Source organism: Notamacropus eugenii, chromosome X (assembly GCF_028372415.1).
Source record: "Notamacropus eugenii isolate mMacEug1 chromosome X, mMacEug1.pri_v2, whole genome shotgun sequence".
Lineage (NCBI taxonomy): Eukaryota > Metazoa > Chordata > Mammalia > Diprotodontia > Macropodidae > Notamacropus > Notamacropus eugenii.
This window is the reverse complement of record NC_092879.1, coordinates 9,026,260-9,050,866: the sequence shown is the minus strand read 5'-3', so window position 1 is coordinate 9,050,866 and position 24,607 is coordinate 9,026,260. Positions and strand designations below refer to the sequence as shown.

The window sequence follows — 24,607 nt, the reverse complement described above, 5'->3', positions numbered from 1 at the left end:
CAGATAATAAGTTTTGGGAACAAATGTGCATTATCTAAATCCCTCTTGTCCCTAGACAGTTGTTATGGATGCTTTTTGATCAGTTTCAGATGACTTAAGTATATTTAGAGAGTGTGGTGTAACTTGATTTGATAGTTCATAGCTCAGTCAAATTTCAGATGGCCCTATCTGAAGGATACCAGCCAATGGTTATTGACTAGTACTGTGATTCACTATTGTTTGAAGCTCTGATTACGGGAATAGTTGTCTAAGTTACCGTGAAGCCAATTGGCATGTGCTGCAGGCTGAGAAGTGTGGAATCCTGGAAAGATTTTGGAGACGACTTTGGACATAACCTGGGTAGAATCTTCCTAACTCTATTTCTCAAATGTGCTATTTCCTTTCTGTTAAAAGAAATGACCAACTCGATTTCAGCACTTAGTGACTATAATTGGCTATTAGATAATGACTCATTCCTGGACAAAAACAGAGCTAAGGAAGTCCCCTCCTTCTGTTAAATTTTGTTGCATTGTCCCCCTTTTTTTGTATAGAATATGTCTATAAGCAAGAAGTACTGTAAGCACCAGGATAAATCTATTAAACAACGGATGGATATCGGAACATCTTGGAGTTACAATGATGGGATTCAAGAATGAATAGCTTACAATTTTAACTTATAGTCATGCATGGCCACATAAATAAATAGATATAATATAGAGATAACATCCTCTAAAGGAGAAAATGATTAAGACAAAGAAATTAGAAAAAAAATATATGGTGATAGATGTTTAATTAAATAGGATAGCAAATTTTGAGAAAAAGAATGAGGATCAGACTGATTTCTCTAAGACTTAGATACAGATGTACATGATGGGCTTGTAAAAATTTATGACGTTGTAGTAATAAGATCTTAGATTTGGATTTTTTTGCACAAAAATTGTATAAGATTGTTGTAAACGTAAGTGAAATTTTTTTTCTTTATTAAAGTAACTGTGCAATAATTTTGAATGTAGATGAACTAATTTTATGGTTGAACCCCCACATGTTATTTTTTTTAAATTTATTTATTTATTTAACTTTTAACATTCATTTTCACAGAATTTTGGGTTCCAAATTTTCTCCCCCCTTGTCCCCTCCCCCCACACCAAAGCACCGAGCATTCCAATTCCCCATCACCAATCTGCTCTCTCCTCTATCACCCCTCTCTGCCCTTGTCTCCATCATCTCCTCTGTCCTGTAGGGCCAAATAACTTTCTATACCCCTTTACCTGTATTTCTTATTTCCTAGTGGCAAGAACAGTACTCGACAGTTGTTCCTAAAACTTTCAGTTCCAACTTCTTTTCCTCCCTCCCTCCCCACCTCCTCCCTTTGGAAGGCAAGCGATTCAATATAGGCCAAATCTATGTAGTTTTGCAAATGACTTCCATAATAGTCATGTTGTATAAGACTAACTATATTTCCCTCCATCATATCCTGCCCCCAATTACTTCTATTCTCTCTTTTGATCCTGTCCCTCCCCAAGAGTGTCGAACTCAAATTGCTCCCTCCTCCCCATGCCCTCCCTTCCATCATCCCCCCCACCCTGCTTATCCCCTTATCCACCACTTTCCTGTATTGTAAGATAGGTTTTCATACCAAAATGAGTGTGCATTTTATTCTTTCCTTTAGTGGAATGTGATGAGAGTAAACTTTATGTTTTTCTCTCACCTCCCCTCTTTTTCCCTAAACTAAAAAAGTCTTTTGCTTGGCTCTTTTATGAGAGACAATTTGCCCCATTCCATTTCTCTGTTTCTCCTCCCATATATTTCTCTTTCACTGCTTGATTTCATTTTTTTTAAAGATATGATCCCATCCTCTTCAATTCACTCTGTGCCCTCTGTCTCTATGTGTGTGTGCGTGTGCGTGTGTGTATGTGTGTGTAATCCCACCCAGTACCCAGATACTGAATAGTTTCAAGAGATACAAATATTGTCTTTCCATGTAGGAGTGTAAACAGTCCAACTTTAGTAAGTCTCTTATGACTTCTCTTTGCTGTTGACCTTTTCATGCTTCTCTTCATTCTTGTGTTTGAAAGTCCAATTTTCTTTTCAGCTCTGATCTTTTCATCAAGAATGCTTGAAAGTCCTCTATTTCATTGAAAGACCAATTTTTCCCCTGAAGTATTATACTCAGCTGTGCTGGGTAGGTGATTCTTGGTTTTAGTCCTAGTTCCTTTGACTTCTGGAATATCCTATTCCACGCCCTTCGATCTCTTAATGTAGAAGTTGCAAGATCTTGTGTTATCCTGATTGTATTTCCACAATACTTGAATTGTTTCTTTCTAGCTGCTTGCAATATTTTCTCCTTGACCTGGGAACTCTGGAATTTGGCCACAATGTTCCTAGGAGGTTCTCTTTTTGGATCTTTTCCGGTGGTGATCGGTGGATTCTTTCAATATTTATTTTACCCTCTGGTTCTAGAATATTAGGGCAGTTTTCATTGATAATTTCATGAAAGATGATGTCTAGGCTCTTTTTTTGATCATGGCTTTCAGGTAGTCCATAATTTTTAAATTGTCTCTCCTGGATCTATTTTCCAGGTCAGTTGTTTTTCCAATGAGATATTTCACATTATCTTCCATTTTTTCATTCTTTTGGTTTTGTTTTGTGATTTCTAGGTTTCTCATAAAGTCATTAGCCTACATCTGTTGCATTCTAATTTTGAAAGAACTATTTTCTTCAGTGAGCTTTTGAATCTCCTTTTCCATTTGGCTAATTCTGCTTTTGAAAGCATTCTTCTCCTCATTGGCTTTTTGACCCTCTTTTGCCAATTGAGTTAGCCTATTTTTCAGGGTGTTATTTTCTTCAGCATTTTTTTGGGTCTCCTTTAGCAGGGTGCTGACCTGCTGTTCATGCTTTGACTGCATGTCTCTCATTGCTCTTCCCAGTTTTTCCTCCAACTCTCTAACATGATTTTCAAAATTTTTTGTGCTTGAAGCACTAGGGGCGGAGCCAAGATGGCGCAGTGAAAGCAACGACTCACCTAAGCTCCTGGAAAAACTCCTCTGGATATCTCTGAGGGGAGAGTCTGACCAGACTTTGGAGGTGGAGAATCCAGTGGGTGACGGACTTTGACGGATTCGGAGCCCAGGCTGGACCGGAGGGTCCACGGGAGGGATCTGTTCCGCGGGGGTAAGACCCCGGCGCACAGCGCAGCGCGGTCAGCGGGGCAGGGCGGAGGGAACCAGAGGAGCCCGAGAGTGGCGGGCGAGACCAGCGGAGCAGGAGATAAGCCAGGCCGAGCCGGTGAGAGCCGCTGAGTGCCAGACATCAGCGCAGCAGCCCTTGAAATCTTCAGCCTGAAGACGGACTTCGGTGGGTCACTACTTGAACTTCCAGGAACTGGGATGGCAGAGTGATCAGTAAGTGCTCTCTCCTCCCCCCTGATGACCGTGAGGGAACCATAAAATTCTTCCCCAGATTAATCCTGGATCAGCGGGAACAGCAGAAGGGGGCGGGTGGTCTCATAACACCAGAGGCTGGAAAAGTGGCAAAGGGGGATTCTTCCTACTGTGGTGGAGGCGATCTGGAGGGACAGACGACCCAGGGCAGAGAAAATTCGTACTGAGACCCAGGCAAGCCTCAGAGCCGGGAGATGAGCCCCAGGAGGGGCAGGAACACGCATTAGCTTCTAGGCGTGCCCCAACCCTCCAGGGGAAAAGGGAAGACAATAGGGAAGCTGGGATCACCATCCCCTGACCTTGCCTTTGTCTCAAGTCAGCTGAGGAGATATCCTGAGACCAGACCACACCTCCCACACACCTAACAAGCTAACCCCAGGGTTGATCTGGGAAACAAAAAACAAAAGCCTGCTTTTAGCCCAGACACACATCAGCTCAACTTAAAGATCTGTACCTTCTGACTGAAAGAACCAAAAGCTACAACACTCAGCCAACATCATGAATCGGAAAAAGCAGACGAAAAGTGAAAAAAACATAGAATCTTTCTATGGGGATAAGGAACAAAACACAAACACCAAAGAGGTTAGAGCTGAGACTGTACTTCCATCTGAAACCTCAGATGGGACTATGAATTTCTCGCAAGCACAACTAGATTACCTGGAACGTCTGAAGAAGGATATAAAAGAAAAACTGGAAAATGATTTTAAAACTATAAAAAAAGAATTCACTGATGAGAACATCACCCTGAAAAAGAAAATTGAAGAAATGGAAAAGGAAGTTGAAAAATTAACTGGAGAGAATAATTCCCTAAAAGGAAGAGCTAATCAAATGGAAAAGGAAACCCAAAACCTAATTGGGAAAATTGATCAGATGGAAAAGGAAACCCAAAACCTAACTGGGAAAACTGGTCGAATGGAAAAAGAAGTACAAAAATTAAATGGAGAAAATAGCTCCTTAAAGGGAAAAATTGGTCAGATGGAAAAGGAGATGGAAAAGCTAACTGAAGAAAACACTACGATGAAGATTGGAATTGGGCAAGTAGAAACTAATGACTCAATGAGGCAACGAGAATCAGTCAAACAAAATCTAAAGAATGAAAAGATAGAAGAAAATGTAAAATATTTAATTGGAAAAACAACTGACCTGGAAAATAGATCCAGAAGAGAAAATCTAAGAATTATTGGCCTGCCAGAAACCCATGATGAAGAAAAGAGTCTGGACAATATCTTCCAGGAAATCATCAAGGAAAACTGTCCAGAAGTACTAGACTCAGAGGGCAAAATAGTCATCGAAAGAATCCACCGTTCCCCTCCCGAAAGGGATCCCAAACTCAAAACCCCAAGAAATATAGTTGCCAAATTCCAGAGCTATCAAGTGAAGGAGAAAATACTACAAGCAGCCAGAAAGAAACAATTCAAATATCAAGGACACACAGTCAGGATCACACAGGACCTTGCAGCTTCTACATTAAAAGATCGAAAGAATTGGAACCCAATATTCTATAAGGCAAAGGAGTTGGGACTTCAACCAAGGATCAACTACCCAGCAAAGTACAGCATAACATTTCAGGCAAGGAGAAAGTCATTCAACGAAATAAGGGATTTCCAGAGCTTCCTGACCAAAACACCAGAACTCAATAGACAATTTGATCTTCAAATGCAGGTCTCCAGAGAATCATAAAAAGGTAAACAGAGGGGAAAAAACCAAAACAAAAACTTGCTACTCAATTAGGGCAAACTGTTTACCTCCCTATCAGGGAAGATGATACCTGTTAATCTTGAAAACTGTGCAGCTATTATGATAAAAGGGATATATGTAGAGGGAACGGGCATAAAGTAAATGATGTCATGTCAAAAATATGATTTAAGTATGAGAAGGGAATGTAATAGGAGGTGTGGAAAGGGGGAAGCAGAAAATGGCAAATTATATCACAGGAAGAAGTACAAAACTATAGTAGAGGGAAGGAGGGGAGGGAGATGAGCATTGTTTGAGAGGTACTCTCATCTGATTTGTTCAAAGGAGGGAACAATAATCTTAAGTAGATAAGCCTAACTAGCTCTATAGGTAGTAGGAGGGGAAGGGGGAAGAAAGGGGAGGGTGGCTAAAAGGGAGGAAAGAAGCAATAAGAGTAAAGGGAACTAAAAGGGAGGGGGGTCAAAAGAAGGAGGGGAAGGCTGCAGGAGGAGGGGGAGAAAAGTGAATACTATTGAGGAAGGGAAGGGAGACGGGAGAGCTAAAAGCACAAATGGTGGGAAAGAGGTTGGAGGGAAATACACAGATTGTAATCATAACTGTGAATGTGAATGGAATGAACTCTCCCATAAAACGGAGACGGATAGCAGAATGGATTAAAAGCCATAATCCAACAATATGCTGCTTACAAGAAACACATTTGAAACGGGGGAATACACATAGGATAAAGGTCAAAGGATGCAGCAGAATATATTGTGCTTCAGCTCATGTAAGAAAGGCAGGAGTAGCAATCCTAATCTCAGACAAAGCAAAAGCAGAAATAGATCTAATCAAAAGGGATAAGGATGGAAACTATATCCTGCTAAAAGGCACCATAGACAATGAAGCAATATCATTACTAAACATGTATGCTCCAAGTGGTATAGCATCCAAATTCTTAGAGGAGAGGTTGGGGGAGTTGAAGGAAGAAATTGATAGCAAAACTATACTAGTGGGGGACCTCAACCTCCCCCTCTCTGAACTCTATAAATCCAACCTAAAAATAAACAAGAAAGAGGTTAAGGAGGTAAATAAAATTCTGGATAAGGTAGATATGACAGATCTTTGGAGAAAATTAAATGGGAATAGAAAGGAATATACTTTTTTCTCAGCGGTACATGGAACATTTACAAAAATTGACCATACACTGGGACGTAAAAATCTCACAATCCAGTGCAGAAAGGTAGAGATAATCAATGCATCCTTTTCAGATCATAATGCATTAAAAATTACATGTAATAAAAGGCCATGAAAAGAGAAACCAAAAATCAATTGGAAACTAAATAATCTAATTCTAAAGAAGGGTTGGGTTAAAGAAGAAATCATAGAAACAATCAACAATTTCATTCGAGAAAATGACAATAGTGAGACAACATACCAAAACTTATGGGATACTGCAAAAGCAGTTATTAGGGGAAGTTTTATATCTCTGAATGCTTACATAAATAAAATAGAGAAAGAGGAGATCAATGACTTAGGCTTGCAGTTGAAAAAGCTAGAAAAAGAACAAATTGAAAATCCCCAAGTAAATACCAAATTAGAAATACTGAAAACCAAAGGAGAGATTAATAAAATTGAAATAAAGAAAACTATTGAATTAATAAATAAAACCAATAGTTGGTTTTATGAAAAAACTAATAAAATTGATAAACCTTTGGTCAATCTGATTAAAAAAAGAAAGAAGAAAACCAAATTACTAATATTAAAAATGAAAGAGGTGAACTCACCTCCAATGAGGAGGAAATTAAAACAATAATTAGAAACTACTTTGCCCAACTTTATGCCCACAAATTCGATAATCTAAATGAGATGGATGAATATTTTAAAAAATACAAATTGCCCAGATTAACAGAAGAGGACGTTGAATACTTAAACAACCCCATCTCAGAAAAAGAAATTGAACAAGCCATCAATGAACTCCCTAGGAAAAAATCTCCAGGGCCAGATGGATTCACAAGTGAATTCTATCAAACATTTAAAGAACAGTTAATTCCAATACTACATACACTATTCTTGAAAATTGGGGAAGAAGGAGTCCTCCCAAATTCTTTCTATGATACAAATATGGTTTTGATACCCAAACCAGGAAGAGACAAAACAGAGAAAGAAAATTATAGACCAATTTCCCTAAGGAATATAGATGCAAAAATTTTAAATAAGATTCTAGCAAAACGAATACAGCATCTTATCACGAGATTAATACATTATGATCAGGTAGGATTCATACCAGGACTACAGGGCTGGTTCAATATTAGGAAAACTATTAGCATTATTGATCACATCAACAAAAAAGCTAACAAAAATCACATGATTATATCAATAGATGCAGAAAAAGCTTTTGACAAAATACAACATCCATTCCTACTAAAAACATTGGAGAATGTAGGAATAAAGGGAACTTTCCATAAAATAATAAGCAGTATCTATCTAAAACCTTCAGCAAGCATTATATGCAATGGGGATAAGCCAGATGCATTCCCAATAAGATCAGGGGTGAAACAAGGTTGTCCATTATCACCACTATTATTAATATGGTACTAGAAATGTTAGCTGTAGCAATTAGACAAGATAAAGATATCCAAGGAATTAAAATAGCCAAAGAAGAAACTAAGTTATCACTCTTTGCAGATGATATGATGATTTACCTAGAGAATCCCAGAGATTCAAGTAAAAAATTACTAGAATTAATAAACAACTTTGGCAAAGTTGCAGGGTACAAAATAAACCCACACAAATCTTCTGCATTCCTATATATTAGCAACAAAGTCCAACAGCAAGAGATAGAAAGAGAAATCCCATTTAAAGTTAGGGTAGACAGTATAAAATACTTAGGAGTCTACCTGCCAAAACAAACCCAGGGATTATATGAACACAATTACAAGACACTTTTTGCACAAATAAAGTCAGATTTAAGTAAGTGGAAAAACATTAGTTGCTCATGGATAGGCCGTGCTAATATAATAAAAATGACAATTCTACCCAAATTAATATACTTATTTAGTGCCATACCAATTAAACTATCAGACAATTACTTTCTAGAGCTGGACAAAATAATATCAAAATTCATTTGGAAAAACAAAAGGTCCAGAATATCAAAGGGACTAATGAAAAGAAATGCTTGGGAAGGTGGCCTAGCGCTACCAGACCTCAAACTGTACTATAAAGCAGCAATTATCAAAACCACTTGGTATTGGCTAAGAAACAGAGAGGTAGACAAGTGGAATAGACTTGGCACTCAAGATGCAGTAGGCAAGGAATATAGCAACCTTCTGTTTGATAAACCCAAGAACCCCAGCTTCTGGGATAAGAACTCATTGTTTGACAAAAATTGCTGGGAAAACTGGATAACAGTGTGGCGGAAATTAGGCATAGACCCATACCTGACACCGTACACAAGAATAAAGTCCAAATGGGTACATGATTTAGGTATAAAGATTGATACCATGAATCAACTGGAGAAGCAAGGAATAGTGTATTTATCAGATCTATGGAGAAGGGAAGAATTCTTTACTAAAGGAGAGATAGAATGCATTATGAAATGCAAAATGGATAACTTTGATTACATTAAACTGAGAAGTTTTTGCACAACCAAACCCAATGCAACCAAAATCCGGAGGGATGTAGTAAATTGGGAAAGAATTTTCACAGCTAAGCTCGGGGATAAAGGCCTCATTTCTAGAATATATAGAGAACTGATCCAAATGTATAATCATACAAGTCATTCCCCAATTGATAAATGGTCAAAGGATATGAACAGGCAATTTTCAGAGGAAGAGGTTAAGGCTATCTACAATCATATGAAAAAATGCTCTAAATCACTATTGGTTAGAGAGACGCAAATCAAAACAACTCTGAGGTACCACATCACACCTATAAGATTGGCAAACATGACAGAACAAGAAAATGATAAATGCTGGAGAGGATGTGGGAAAGTTGGAACACTAATTCATTGTTGGTGGAGCTGCGAGCGCATCCAACCATTCTGGAGAGCAATTTGGAACTATGCCCAAAGGGCTACAAAAATGTGCATACCCTTTGACCCAGCAATATCGCTACTAGGACTATATCCCCAAGAGATCATAAAAATGGGAAAGGGTCCCACATGTACAAAAATATTTATAACAGCACTCTATGTAGTTGCCAAAAACTGGAAGTCAAGGGGATGTCCATCAATTGGGGAATGGCTGAATAAATTATGGTATATGAATGTAATGGAGTACTATTGTGCCATAAGAAATGATGAACAAGAAGACTTCAGAGAGGCCTGGAAGGACTTATATGACCTGATGCTGAGTGAAAGGAGCAGAACCAGAAGAACTTTATGCACAGCAACAACCACAGTGTGTGAGAGTTTTTTCAGGTAGACTTAGATTTTTGTAATAACACAAGAACTTCTTACCAAAAAAAAAAAAAAAATCCCAATGGAGGATCTCAAGGCAAAATGCCTGCCACACTCAGAGAGAGAAATATGGAAGTCACTCACATATTGTAGCAGATCATGTTTGTGTATGTGTATGTGTTTGTGTATCATGTTCTGATTTGTTATACGATTTCTTTCATTTATCTTAGTCTGACTACATAGCATGACTATAGTGAAAATATACTCAATAGGAAAGTATATGTAGAATCTATACAGAATTGTATGCAGTCGTGGGGAGGGAGGGGGGCAGTGGGGGGTAGTTGGGGGGGATAAAATCACAATTGTATGGCAGTGATTGTTAAACATTACAAAATAAAAAAAAAATTTTTTTTGAGCTCTTTTTGAGCTCTTCCATGGTCTGAGCCCATTGAGTGGGCTGGGATACAGAAGCCTTGACTTCTGTGTCTTTCTCTGATGGTGAGCATTGTTCTTCTTCATCAGAAAGGAAGGGAGGAAATGCCTGTTCACCAAGAAAATAACCTTCTATAGTCTTGGTTTTTTTCCCTTTTCTGGGCATTTTCCCAGCCAGTGACTTGACTTCTGAATATCCTCTTCACACCCACTTCGCCTCCAGATCCGCCCAGCCAGCTCTTGGGGTCTGAGATTCAAATGCTGCTTCCCAGCCTCAGGGCTTTGGGCGGGGACAGGGCTGCTATTCAGTGTGAGATTAAGTTCAGGTGCTCAGGTGGGGGGCAGGGCTGCCTCTCGGGCTCAGTTCCCTCAGGGGGTTTATGCAGAGACCTTCAACAATGGATCCAGGCTCCTGCCCGCTTGGGGAGCCCGGGTTTGCTCCCACCTCCCCTGCTGCCTCCCGAGGGGACCTGAGTTATGGGGGCACCCCACTCCCCTCTCAACCAGCCAAAGAGACCCTCTCACCGACCCTTGTCACCTGTGGGTGGAGGGACCCGCGTGGCTGCTGGAGATTCTGTCCCTGAAGCCTGCTCGAATCTGCTCCCCCCTCGGATCTGCTCCTCTTGGTGCCAGGGCTGTGCTCTGCTCTGCGTCTGCAGCATGAAGAACCTTTGCGAGAGGTTTTCAGGCTCTCTGGAACAGAAATCTCGTCTGCTCCACTGTTCTGTGGCTTCTGCTACTCCAGAATTTATTTGCAGTTCTTTTTTACAGGTATTTTATGGGCTGTGGGTTCAGAGCTAGCGTATGTGTGTTTCTACTCCGCCATCTTGGCTCCGCCCCCGAACCCCTACATTTTAAAAGATTCTTATACCAGGTAAATGCTGACTAGAATTCCTGAGAAAGATTAAGTTAGGATATGCATCTATTCATGAATCATCTGTATAAAGATGATACTTTGAAAGCACCGGAGCTAAGATCACAAAAAGTCGAAGACTATGGACAGTACTTTGGGGCACCCTCATGGAAAGGGGGCAAGAAATGAGTGATAATCCCCTGTAATACACTCCATATTAATCTTAACCTTATGACAGTTTTTGTAATACTTTGCTGTACCATTCATTTTGACATATTGTCTTCTCCTGTTACTTAAGTAAGTCTTGTCTTCTCTCCAATAGGTCTAGTGAGGTGCTTTTTTCTAGTCCCTTTAGTATCTGGAGTATTGTAGGTGCTCATGTTTGGAATGAATTAATGAGGAAAGACACAGTAAGTGTTAGTTTCTTTCATATATTGCTTCTTTTTTGTATCCCTCTAGGAAGGTTTTCTACTTGGGGAAATGAGAGGTCAAAGAACAGCATTACAGACTCTCAGTTGAGTGATGTTGAAGCCGTTTATACAGTGGGTGAGTTTAGATTATGTGTTATCCTTATGTCCAATCAGTGTAAATGATGTTTTAAAAATAATTAAAAATAAAACTTTTCAATGGATGTTGTGAATAAAATGAATGCACTCCCTATTCTTCATTTAAAGTATTAGGCAGAATTTGGGTAAAGTGTGAAAAAAAAACTGAGGGCAAGTGAATAGAAAGAACTGTGAATCAAAACTTTGAGAGACAGAGTTTCTGGATAATTAATAATAAGCTGATTATTTATACTAGCAAATAATCAATAAAGTGAAGTCAGTAGTTTCTCTCCTAACCAAAGACGCTGAATGGAAGTCCTTGGATGTTGTAAATATCTTTGGAAAAGGGGATGTCCCTGAGGGTGAAAATCAACTCTGAGTGGTTAAAAATTAATAAGAGAATGAATACAGTAATGAGAAATGAGTGGCTGGGGATGTGACTTTGATCATGTGGTCACTCCCAAATCATACTCCAACAGCAGTCTGTACCAAAGAATCTGTTCTCTACCCAGTCTTACTTGCATTTGAGCAGTGGTAGGGTTTCAGTAAGAATTCAACCTAGCAAAGGTGGTCTGGGAGGGGTGAATTTGCAGGCTAGGTAGGCAATGCCCTTGAGAAACTAGACTTTGAATGAGCAAGCAAAAAGAGGATCTTTGGGCTCCATGTATAAAATTGGTTATTAATGTAATAAAAATATTTTTTCTTAGTATTTCATACATTTGTTATCAATTTCAACGGAATTTCTTTATCTCTTCCTGGTTGGCTTTATCGGTAATATATGGTAATTCTAATGATTTACGTGAATTTATTTTATATTCTCTAACTTTGCTGAAGTCTAAAGTAATTTCGTAGTTGATTCTCTACTCTTCTTTAAGTAAACTATCAATTGATATGGAAAAAGCAGTTACTGTGTTTGCTTTTTGACTGTGTTTATTCTCTCATTTGCAATTCGCTATCTTGTTGTGGAAGCTCTAGCACTTCTAGCATTGTACCAAATAGTAAAGCTGCCTGTTTTACTCCTGATCTTACAGGAAGCGACTCTAGTTTACCCACAGTACATCGAATACTAGCTCTTAGTTTTAGACAGATACTAATTACTCCTATGTTTCTTGTGTTTTTGACAGGAATAGATATTTTATCTCATCAAAAAGCTTTTACTCAGTATATTGATATAGTCATATGATTTGATGTTGTTCTCATCACTTATATTTATAATACTGAATCAACCTTGTAGTCCTCATAACCATTGTGACATGTTGCTGTTGTTATATTTCATGTAAAAATGTCACATTGTGTATTCTTCTGGTATAATGTTCTTTTTTTTTTACTCTCCCTTGTTAAAATAGGAAGACCATATTTCATCACAGAAGGAATTTTGGAGGACACCTACTTTTCCTAATTTTCTTTACAGTCTCTGTAATATTGAAACAAATCATTTTCTAAATGTTTGATGAAATTTCTTTTAAATCCATTTGGTGCTTCAGGCGGTTTTATATATGTCTTGCTTAAGTTGTTTTTTCTAAAAATGGATACTTAAAATATTCGTTTACTTGTTACATTAGTCTGAGGCTTTTTATTGTTATAAATATTTATCCATTTCATTTCAATATGAATTTTATTGGCAGATGATTGGGTGAAATGGTTTTATAATAATATCTGCTACTGCTTTATTTTTAAAAAATCCTTTGAATTTTAGACGTTAGTAATTTGTTTTGCTTTTTAATCGAATTAGCAAATGGTTTATTCCCTTCCCACCTCCCCCAAACAAAACACAACTAGCATGTAGGTTTTTTCAGTAAAAAAGTTTGTTTTCCTTCTCAGTTTTGTTAATCTCTTATTTTGATTTAATGGGGATTTAATGTTTTAAAATTATTTTGTTATGACAAAGCCTAGCTTTCCCAGTATCCAAGAAGGGCCCACTTTCCCTGCTCCTTTGTTGAAGATTGTAAATTGTGATGAAAGCTGCTTCCTTTGTGTGCACAGCATTGTAGCAAGGGCAGTGCTTCAGCTGGACTAGTGGAAACAGCCATTCCATTACAACAATGACAGTGTACTATGTGTTTGCAGTTAGACTTGTCTAGTTAGAATTGCCTGAGGATCGTAGGTGGAAGTCACTGTGAGAACTGAGTCAAATTTATAAGAATACAAGTCATTCCCCAATTGAGAAATGGTCAAAGAACAAGAACAGGCAGTTTTCAGAAGAAGAAATTAAAGCTATTTATAGTCATATAAAAATGCTCTAAATCAATATTGATTAGACAAATGCAAATTAAAACAATTCTGAGGTACCACATCATACCTATCAGATTGGCTAACATCACAATGCAGGGAAATAATAAAGGGGAAAGGGCTTTAGGGCACGTTCAGGTTACAGAAAAAACTTGGGGCTTCACAAAGCATTGCAAAAGCAACCCTAAATATTATTTTCAGCACTTTAGGCGCTGTTCGTAGCCACATCACAATCTTCCAAGGAAACCTATTCCACTTTGGGGTAGCTGAATTGTTAAGAAGTTTCCTTCTTACCTCGGTCAACTTAAATCCTTTGCTCTTAGATCTATCCTTTGAGTACAAGCAAAGGAAGTCTGATCCTTTCTCCACAGGTGGCTGTGTCGGTGCTAAATCTTACCTTCTCCTAAATAAAGATCCCAAGTTCTTTCAGCTAATCCTTATATGGCACGAACTCAAGATCCTTTCTCATCCTGGCTGCCCTACTCTAGACGCCCTTCAACTTATTGGTGACCTTTCGTAAAATGTGCTTCCAGAACTGAACAGAATACTGTCTTTTTGGTCTGATCAGGGTAGAGCCTCTCACTTTCTGCTTCAATAATTCTATTTCCATACACATTTTTGGTTGGGTATAGGTGGTTTTTTTTAAATCATAGAAGATAGTATGCCTTCCAGTTGCACTAATTCCATCTTTGAAAAATGATCATATTATAAATTAAAGGTTTCTTACAAATGAAAAGGCAAATATAGGGTTTTTGGGTAATTAGTAAGCAATTTGTTAATGAAGCTAGCAAACAATCAACAAACTGATGGTCAGTGGTCTCTCTTGGTAAGGAAAAAGAAAATCACGAAGATTACTGAATTCTTAAATACCTTTGGAAAAGCAGGTGTCCCTGACAGATGAAAAATCAACCCTGATTGGTGAGCAATTAATGGGGGAAAGGGAGTTTGGAGATTTGCTGAGAACTTGACTTGATCAGCTGCCTCCAGCAATATGGACAAAAGAATCCATCTCCACCCAGACCACTCCTGTTGAACCATGGGAGGAGCCTAATGCTTTAGGTCTAATATTCATCAGATTTGATGCACACTGTAATCAGAAATATCCTCCACCAGTTGGATAGAGTCCTGTAGGAATGTTCCCAGAGGAATAGGCCAATCTCTTTATCAGCCCTGCACTTCAGAGACTTACTGACCTACTCGTCCCAGAATAAGGCAATAGGAAGGCAACAAACGTCAATTCTAATTAGGTTATTAATATAATAGAAAAATAATTTCTTCTCTATGGTTTTCATGGGGTGCTTGGGTGCTTGTGCTTGGAACCAATTCCAATATCACATTTCTCCTCAGCTTCAAAACACTATCTCTGATAGTTTTCTCCCCAGCCCAGACACTATGCCTAACAATAACTCATGAGTGGGCCCCAGGAAAACAAACTATCTTTCCCTACCCCAAGAACAAGCTGATCTCTGAAAAATCCTCTTGTAAAAACAAGATTATCTAGTAACCACAGTATTATCTTGTATTGATGCCCACAGTTATTATATACAATCTAAAGGTCAAGTTACAGACATCAACTCTCAAAGCTATCTTACTACAGAGGGAGAAGACCAAAAATACACCCCTGAGAAACCCCTTTCCTTAGTTTGCAATAGTGAATGAAGTCAGTGACCAAGGTTGTAAGTTATCATGTAATTAGCATGTCTGTCACATAATGCAGTATTTTTCTTACATAAACTTTAGCATCATTCCTGTCAAGTTGCAAATTCCTTAAGGAATGCAAGTTCCCTAGGGGCTCTGCCTGCTATATTGGAGTTACAATAGACCTTGGGCAACTTTACTTAGAGAATGCTTGAATCCATGAATTCATTCAAGACGAACTTGTGTGGTACTCTGGTCTTTGGGACGTCCCTGAACTCCTTCAACTGCATCAATTTCAGGACAAAAATTACAAAGTTCTCTTAGTAGGACTCCTTTTTCTCTCTTGAAATTGTTTTGGTAAAGTCTGAGGAATGCATGAAAATATTGGAAGTACAAAGTGACTTTTCTCCTCATCCCCCTCCTTTCTCCCTCCTCATTACTCTTCCTCTCCCTCTCCTTTTCCGTCTCCCCTTTCTCTTTTCTCTCCTCCTCCTCCTCCATGTCCTTCCCTCTTCCCTCTCTTCCTCTTCTCCTTTTTCCTACCTCAACTCCTTTTCCCTTTCCTCCTACCCATTCCTCTTTCCCCTTCCCCCTCTCCTTTTCCCTTCTCTTCCCCCTCACCTTCTTCCCCATCCCCTCTCCTTCTTCTCCTGCTTCCACCTCTTCATTCTCCCCCTTCCCCTCTCTTCCCCCTCCCTTTTGTCTTCTCCATTCCCTTCTCCCCATTCCTTTTTCCTCTTCCCCTCTCCCTCCCTTCTCCCTCCTGTACCCCCTACTTTCTCCCCCTCAAAGGAAAATAAAAAATCCCCAGGGGGATTGTCATCCTGCCACTGCTGGCCCTGCTTTAAATCTGAATCCCAGGGTATAGGCTCTTTTGTCCACCGTTTCTGGCTCCTGCTACCCAATGACAATCTCGTATGCATGTAATGCTTTAAAGGACAAAATGTAGAGGAAGTTATGAATGAAAGGAAAATAGAAGGTTTTCATCTTCCAGAAAACTATTCTCCCAAAAGCGGGAAGGGGGACCTGCTGAATGCCCATTATGACGGCACGGGAAAACAGCTCCCAATTCTACTGCAGCCAGACACAAATTAAAGGTCATCCAAAATGGTTTGTTTCTGGTGTTGGGCAAGTAATCAAAGGCCTAGATATTGCTATGATGGGTATGTGTTCTGGAGAAAAAATAAAAGTGACAATATCTCCTTCTCTGGCCTATGGAAAGGAAGGCTATGGAAGTTTTCTTCCTGCGACCAGGAGAGTATAGCTGGACAAATTAGAAACATGAAAATCAGTTTTCCAGAAATCATCATTGACTATTTAGCTCTTTGCTTATAGGTCAGGACAAGGCTTGATTCCACCAGATACAACATTGATTTTCAAGATTGAACTCTATGCTGTGACCAAAGAATCCTGAAACATTTAAACAGATCGATGTGGACAATGACAAGTAGCTTTCTAAAATGGAGATCAATTATTACTTGAAAAAGGAATTTGAGAAAGAGGATAAACCATGTGACCAGTCATATCGTGATTCTGTGTTAGAAGATAATTTTAAGAAAAATTACCACTATGGAAATGGCTTCAATTCTTCCAAGGAATACAATTTATATCAACATGAAGAACTATACCATATCTTTCTAAATTCACATGGCTATCTTTTGTATTATGTACAAAATTATTTTTAGCCAAATTTTGCTTTTTTTTTTATAAGGCCAAATTTTGATAACCTTGAAAAATATTAATTTCTGAACTCTATGTAAATTTTTAGTATTAAATTATAATGTACCCCAAAATGTAGTGGAAAATTTTAAAAAATATTGGAAGTAAAACTAATATTTATAAATGTGGAGTGTACAAAATGTCTATGTTTAAATCCTTAAGCTTCTCAACAGTTTTTCTAAATGTTGATTGTTGTCTTTGAATATTTTGTTGTTTATTTTTGTCTCATTGTGATAGTATAGTTTTAAATAATAGAGACATTAAGTTTCATTCCCCCCCCCCAAGAAAGTGATTGGATGACACAAATTCAGACACAATTCATATCAATTGATGACATTTCGAGAGGGGATTAATCAGGCAAAATTTATGTCATCTTTCAAATCAAGGACTTATTTTTCTGCTACTAACGTCAAGTTCAGAAAGATGTCAGGAAGTATAAGTGTTGCCTTATATTTCTCTTAGCTAGTAAACTTCACGATGTGATTTTTTCAATAGTTTTCCAGTATTTTATATGATTGCTTAAGTTGGTATAACAATTGCTTATTCACGGGTATATGTGAGATGGGTCTTTCCCTTCCATATTTGAATTTTCCTGAGGACGAGGGTCAGAGAGATCCCTGGTGCGAGTAGGAGGAAAATTATAAAAGGGTAGTACTGCCTCACGTTATACAGATACCTTTTCCATGCAGCATCAAGACTTGTCAAAAATGTATTGACTTGATAGGTTTTTTAAACTAATGGCTAATGTCTTAAACCAAAATATTAGCCTAACTGTAGCTGTTAAGTGAACTAATCACTGTAAAATCAACAAATGATGTAATTGCAATAGGTATAATTGACAGTGTTGTAGATACAAGTACTTGCTTATAAGTTGCATCAGTTTTAGTGGAATAATCATTTTGGACTAGTAATCAAAGACGGTTTGTCTACAATGAATGGAAAACAAATAGAATGACACTGACAATTTTTAAAGTTGCTTTAAACTTTTATCAAAAAATGTTTTTTATACTTTTCCTTAACATGCTGTTAGTCGTGACAAGCTTGGGTATGTTAGGGCAGCAGGGATATAATACTGTATCAGTTTCCTGTAGATCCACTGCATTGGGGCAAATCATTCACACACATAGGTGGGATGTTTCCTTAACCACTGATTCCTCACCTTACCTATTTCAAATATGTTGTTGTTCAGTCCTTTTGTCAGTTGTGTCCAAGTCTTTGTGACCCGATTTGGGTTCTTCTGGGCCAGGATAATGGAGTGGTTATCCACCTCCTTCTCTTGCTGATCCAACAGATGAGGAAACTGAGGCAAACAGGGATAGGTGAGTTGCCCAGGGTAATACACCTACTAAGTGTCTGACGTCAGTTTGAAACTCAGGACCATGAGTCTTCCTGATTTCAGACCCAGTGATCTATCCACTATGGCACCACCTAGTTGGCCTAAATTTCAAATATACTGATTTTCTCAAAAAAGATGTTTTTTTGTATCATTAAATCTAAAAAAGGATCTAAACTTCAACTAATAGAAAGCTGAAGTCACTATGGATATAGTCTGTCTACAGATTTATGCTGTCTCACTGCAATCAAGTCCTCAGGGCTTCCTTTTTGTCCTTCTGTAATTGCCTATCATCTCAGTAGATAATTAGGGGTGAATAAGTGTCTCCTTTGTGTCAGACTCTATGTTAGGTTTACAGGGCAATAATTCCTGTTCTCAAGGAGCTTACATTCTTTTTGTGGCGAAGCAACATATTTACAGATGAGGGAAATACAAATGATATATACAAGGTGCTTGAAAAGTCAAAGGTTTCATGATATCTCTAAAGTGGGGTCTGGGGCCTGCCCTGCTGGGAGACATGGCTTGACCCCAAAGAGTGAGATGGGACACATTAACCTCCTTTTCTCTCTTATCCAGGGTAGCCTTGCTGCCAACAGTATCACAGTACCCCCTTCAACACACTTTTCTCTCTGTCTCCTCTCCCAGCTGGCCTTTAGTGGGTGCACCAGGCTTCTGCTCCTCAGGCCTATTTTGTAACCTAATTTCACCTAATTTTAAAGGCAAATAGATATTCCGTATTTATTATAGAAGCAATAGGAGCCAGGGACTGGAGCTTCTTTTCATGTATTTATTTTTTTCATTAAATTATTTTATTTGTTTTCAGTGTTCTACAATCACTTCCATATATCTTAGATTTTTCCCATCCCTCCCACTCCATTTTTCCTCCCACCCCACTCCCTCCTTGACAGAGCATAAAACTGTATATAGGTTCAACGCATAAATTCCTATTAAGTACATTTCTACCTTAGTCATGTTACATGGAATAATTAAAGTGAATGGGAGAAATCATAAAGCAAAACAAAACATAATAAAAAAGAAAATGGTCTGCTTCATTCTGAGATCAAATTCCATAGTTTTTTCTCTTGGTGTGGAAGGCATTTTGCCAGGATTCCATTGGGAATTTTTTAAGTCCTTGCATTGCAATAAAGTACTAAGTCTACCGGAAAAATTCCTCTCACACTGTGGTTGTTGCTGTGCACAAAGTTCTCCTGGTTCTGCTCCTTTCGTTCAGCATCAGATCATATAAGTCTTTCCAGGCCTCTCTAAGTCCTCCTGTTCATCATTTCTTATAACACAGTAGTATTCCATTACATTCGTACATCAAAATTTTTTCAGGCATTCCCCATTTGATGGGCATCTCATTGATTTCCAAGTTTTGGCCACCACAAAATGAGCAGCTGTAAATATTTTTGTACATGTGGGACACTTTCCAATTTTTATACTCTCTTTTTGATACAGTCCCAGAAGTGATATTGCTGGGTCAAAGCATATGTACATTTTTGTTACCTTTGGAGCTTAGTTTCAAATTGCTCTCCAGAATGGTTAGATCAGTTCACAGCTCCACCAACAATGAATTACTGTTCCAATTCTCCCAAGGCTTCTCCAACATTTATCATCTTCCTGTTTTGTCATGTTAGCCAGTCTGATAGGTTAGGTACCTCAGAGTTGTTTTGATTTGCATCTGTCCAAACAATGGTGACCTAAAACATTTTTTTCCTATGAGTATAGTAGATAGTTTTAATTTCTTCCCCTGAAAACTGTCCATTCATTTCTTCAATTGGGGAATGGCTTGTATTCTTTTACATTTTACTCAGTTCTCTATATATTTTAGAAATGAGGCCTTTATCAAAGACAGTCATTGCAAAAATTCTTTTCCAGTTTTCTGATTCCCTCCATATCTTGATTGCATTGGGTTTGTTTGTGCAAAAACTTTTCAATTTAATGTAATCCAAATTATTCATTTTGCACTTCATAATGCTTTCTATCTCTTGTTTAGTCAAAAATTTCTTCATTTTCCATGAATCTGACAAATACACTGTTCCTTGCTCCTCTAATTTGTTTACATTATCAATCTTTATACCTCGAACATGCACCCATTTGAACTTTATTCTTGGGTAGAGTGTCAGGCCTTGGTGTATGTTCAATTTCTGCCAGTTTTTCTCAGCAATTTTTGCCAAACAGTGAGGTCTTATCCCAGAAGCTGGAGTCCTTGATTTTATCAAGCAGTAGATTGTTATATTCATTGAGTATTGTGCCTTGAGAACCTAACCTATTCCACTAGTCTACCCTTTCGTTTCTTAGCCAGTACCAAGGGGTTTTGACAATTGCTGATTTATAATACAATTTGAGATCTGGTAGGGCTAGGACGCCGTCCTTAGCATTTCTTTTCATTAGTTCCCTTGATATTCTGGACTTTTTTTTCTTCCACCTGAATTTTGATATTATTTTTTTGATCTCTAGAAAATAATTATGTGATAGTTTGATTGGTATGGAACTGAATTAGTAAATTAATTTAGGTATGTATGATTGTTGCCTTTATTATATTGGCTAGGCCTAGCCACAAGCAACTGATGTTTTTTCACTTATTAGATCTGACTTTATTTGTGGGAAAAGTGTTTTGTGAATGTGTTCATATATTCCCTGGGTTTCTTTGGCAGGTAGACTCCCAGATACTTTATAGTGTCTACTTTAGCTTTAATGGGATTTCTCTTTCTGTATCTTGCTCTTGGGCTTTCTTAGTAATATAGAGAAATGCATATGATTTATGTGGGTTTATTTTGCAGCCAGGAACTTTGGCAAAGTGTTTTTTTCAAGTCGTTTTTTACTTTATTCTCTTCGATTCCCTATGTATATCATCATATCATCTACAAGGAGGGATAACTTAGTTTCTTTGCCTATTCTAATTCTTTCAGTTTCTTTTTCTTCTCTTATTGCTATAGCTAACATTTCTAGTACCATACTGAATAATATTGGTACCATATTGAATAATAGTTTTGGAGCTTCTTCATCAGGGAAGTGAAGTGGTCTTACTTGTGCTCTGGGCGTTCCGTACTTCCCCATCTGGCTGGATACAGCTTTTCCTTTCACTGTCTCAACTCTGACTCTTTCCTGCAAGAAACTCCACTACCTATGATATTGATAAGACAAAGCCCATTCAGTATGAGTTTCCTGGTCTTTATCATTCCTTTTCCTTCCTTCTGAAATGGCGAGGTGGTCTTTCTCTTTAAGAGTTCCACTTCATCCCATCCTCTTCACTCTTATCTAACTCATCCTACCTCCATTCCTCTAAGACCTTGTCCCATCATTGCTCAACTTTTAAAAGTTCAGACTCTAAGTGAATAATCTCAGAAAATAAGTGAACTTTGTGTCACTTTTCAGGAAGAAGAAAGGTAATTAGATTGAAAATTAAAAACTTTTTCTAGATTTAGAAATCATGCTACCTGTGCATATTTAGGATATCTTCTAGACAGATATATAGATTTTGCTTAGTGAGATCATCTATAAAAAAAAGAAAAAAGAAAAAAACTCTGCCCACCAAAATTTTTTCAATAATTTATTATTCTACACATGGATTGAAGGTTTTTTTTTTATTCAGAAAGTGTATTTTAATAAATTACTCAGCCTATAAACTAACGAACCTATATGCCTGAATTACTTTTTGGTTCCATTAAGCTCCTCCACGCCCACCTTAATTAGCTATATTGCTCTTAGGGAAAGAAGAATATTGCCGTTTCAGAAATGTAGTAGTTAGCATGTGACATGGTTAGGAAGTGGTTAAAGGTTTCGATTGTTGCCCTATTCTATTCAACCGAGTTCCTCTTCGTATATGTTACTAAATGTATTATGAGTTGAAATGATGTCTATATAATTAAAGTCATTTTCTTTCATAGAAAATATGCACTGAAGTATTATACATTCAGCAAGTAATAGAAAAAACAGCAAAGGGTATCAAGAGACTGAAAGATGAACTTGCAGCAAGAAAGAGACCAAAGTAACAGGTAAAAAGAAAAGTTAATAACCATGTTTTTTTTCCTGTACATCTTTACCTAGCACTTTCAGATTGCCAAAGCTGTTACTTCACAAGCAGACCCTGCACGCCTTATTTTGCCAAGAAAACAGCGGCTCAGAAAGGGATGACTTGGTTGCCTGCACTAATCACTTCTTAAACCAGTATGCAGCAGGCTTTGTCAAATATTTAAATAATCTCACCTTAAGAAGATTAGATGTAGTCAGCCATCTTTTGTCAGTGGCACACAAAAGACGTTTTGATAAGTGAAGACTCTTCCTTCAATTCAGGTTCAAAAGTCAACTTTGGCACATGTAAGCCAAGCTTGCAGAATATTCTAAGAAAAAGTATTAGTGAGTGCGATCAGTAGCGGGAGCAGAGAGCGGACCCCAGAGAGCCCTGAGAGCAGCCCCACCGCCGCCGCCGGCCTAGTCACCATCACGCAACAATGAGCAGCGAGGCGGAGACCCAGCAGCCTCCCGCTGCCCCCCCCCCCCCACCGCCCCCGCCCTCAGCACCGCCGATACCAAGCCTGGCATCACCGGCAGCGGCGGATGGAGCAGCAGTCCCGGCGGCCTTACATCGGTGGCGCCCGCCAGCGGGGACAAGAAGGTCACCACAACGAAAGTTTTGGGAACAGTAAAATGGTTCAATGTAAGAAACAGCTATGGTTTCATCAACAGAAATGACACCAAAGAAGATGTATTTGTACACCAGACTGCCATAAAGAAGAATAACCCCAGGAAGTACCTTCGCAGTGTAGGAGATGGAGAGACTGTGGAGATTGATGTTGTTGAAGGAGAAAAGGGTGCGGAGGCAGCTAATGTTACAGGCCCTGGTGGTGTTCCAGTTCAAGGCAGTAAATATGCAGCCCACCGTAACCATTACAGACGTTATCCATGTCGTAGGGGTCCTCCACGGAACTACCAGAGGAATTACCTGAATAGTGAGAGTGGGGAAAAGAACAAGGGATCAGAGAGTGCTCCAGAAGGCCAACCCCAACAGCGCCGTCCCTACCGCAGGCGGCGGTTCCCACCTTACTGCATGCGGAGACCCTATGGGCGTCGATCACAGTATTCCAACCCTCCCGTGGAGGGAGAAGTAATGGAGGGTGCTGACCACCAGGGTGCAGGAGAACAAGGTAGATCAGTGAGACAGAATATGTATTGAGGTTACAGACCACGATTCCTCAGGGGCCCTCCTCGTCAAAGACAGCCTAGAGAGGAAGGTAACGAAGAAGACAAAGAGAACCAAGGAGATGAGACCCAGGGTCAGCAGCCACCTCAACGTCGATACCGCTGTAACTTCAGTTACAGACGCAGAAGCCCAGAGAACTCTAAACCACAAGATGGCAAAGAGACAAAAGCAGCCGAACCGCCAGCTGAGAATACGTTCGCTCCTGAGGCTGAGCAGGGTGGGGCTGAGTAAATGCTGGCTTACCATCTCTACCATCATCCGGTTTAGTCATCATACAAGAAGACAGAATATGAAATTCCAGCAATAATAAGAAATGAACAAAAGATTTGCAGTGGAAGACCTAAGTGCTTGCTTTTTGCTGTTGACCAGATAACTAGAACTCTCTGCATTAATCTATTCAGCATGGGGTTTTTATTATTTTTATCTAAAGAAGTCTCTTCTTTGGGAATGACAAACGTTTTTTAAAAAGCCTGGTTTTCTCAATACACCCTTAAAGGTTTTTAAATTGTTTCATATCTGGTCAAGTTGAGATTTTTAAGAACCTCATTTTTAATTTGTATAAAAGTACACCTGATTTTTTCAAAAATCCACAAACTGCAAGCACCTATTAATAAAGGTCTTTAAATAAAAAAAAAAGAAAGAAAAAAAGAAAAATGTTAGTGTGGATAAAATTTTGGAATTGGACTCTTAGATCAAATAAACCATGAAGGAAACTGAATCCTCACCTTCCATGTCAATCTGAACTTTTCCATAATGTGAATAATAATACAATGTGTTATTTGATTGAGCAGGAAGAAATGGTGAGCCAGAAGCAGAAGAGAATGTTTTACTCTGTCAGGCTTTAGGTACATTATTTCAAAGTCAAGACTTTTTTCTTTCATGTATCGTTTCTTTGCAAGGCAGGCAGATTGCTAATAAGTGCTGTAACATTCAGTGCAGTGAGTGAGTAAAGTCTGATGCTCAGAAAACCCTGATTCTTCAGATGATGGAACAAGATGCCAAGTTCAGCAGACACTTGTTGACTTCAAGAACCAAAGACCATTCAAGAAACGAGGAGTGTTATATCTTCAGAATCAGTCCCTTTAAAGGGATGATGAAAACAGAGATAGGGGAAAATTGCTGGCTGAAAAGTGAAGAACGTCATTGAACTTTCTGAACCTTTCATA

At 38.6% G+C, this 24,607-nt stretch overlaps 2 pseudogenes; both read left to right on the top strand.

Moving 5' to 3' along the window:
* The first annotated feature begins 272 nt into the window (after positions 1 to 272).
* LOC140516243 (peptidyl-prolyl cis-trans isomerase FKBP7-like) lies at positions 273 to 16,871 on the top strand (annotated as a pseudogene).
* Positions 16,872 to 22,692: 5,821 nt separating this feature from the next.
* On the top strand, positions 22,693 to 24,095 carry LOC140516181 (Y-box-binding protein 1 pseudogene; annotated as a pseudogene).
* The last annotated feature ends 512 nt before the right edge of the window (positions 24,096 to 24,607 follow it).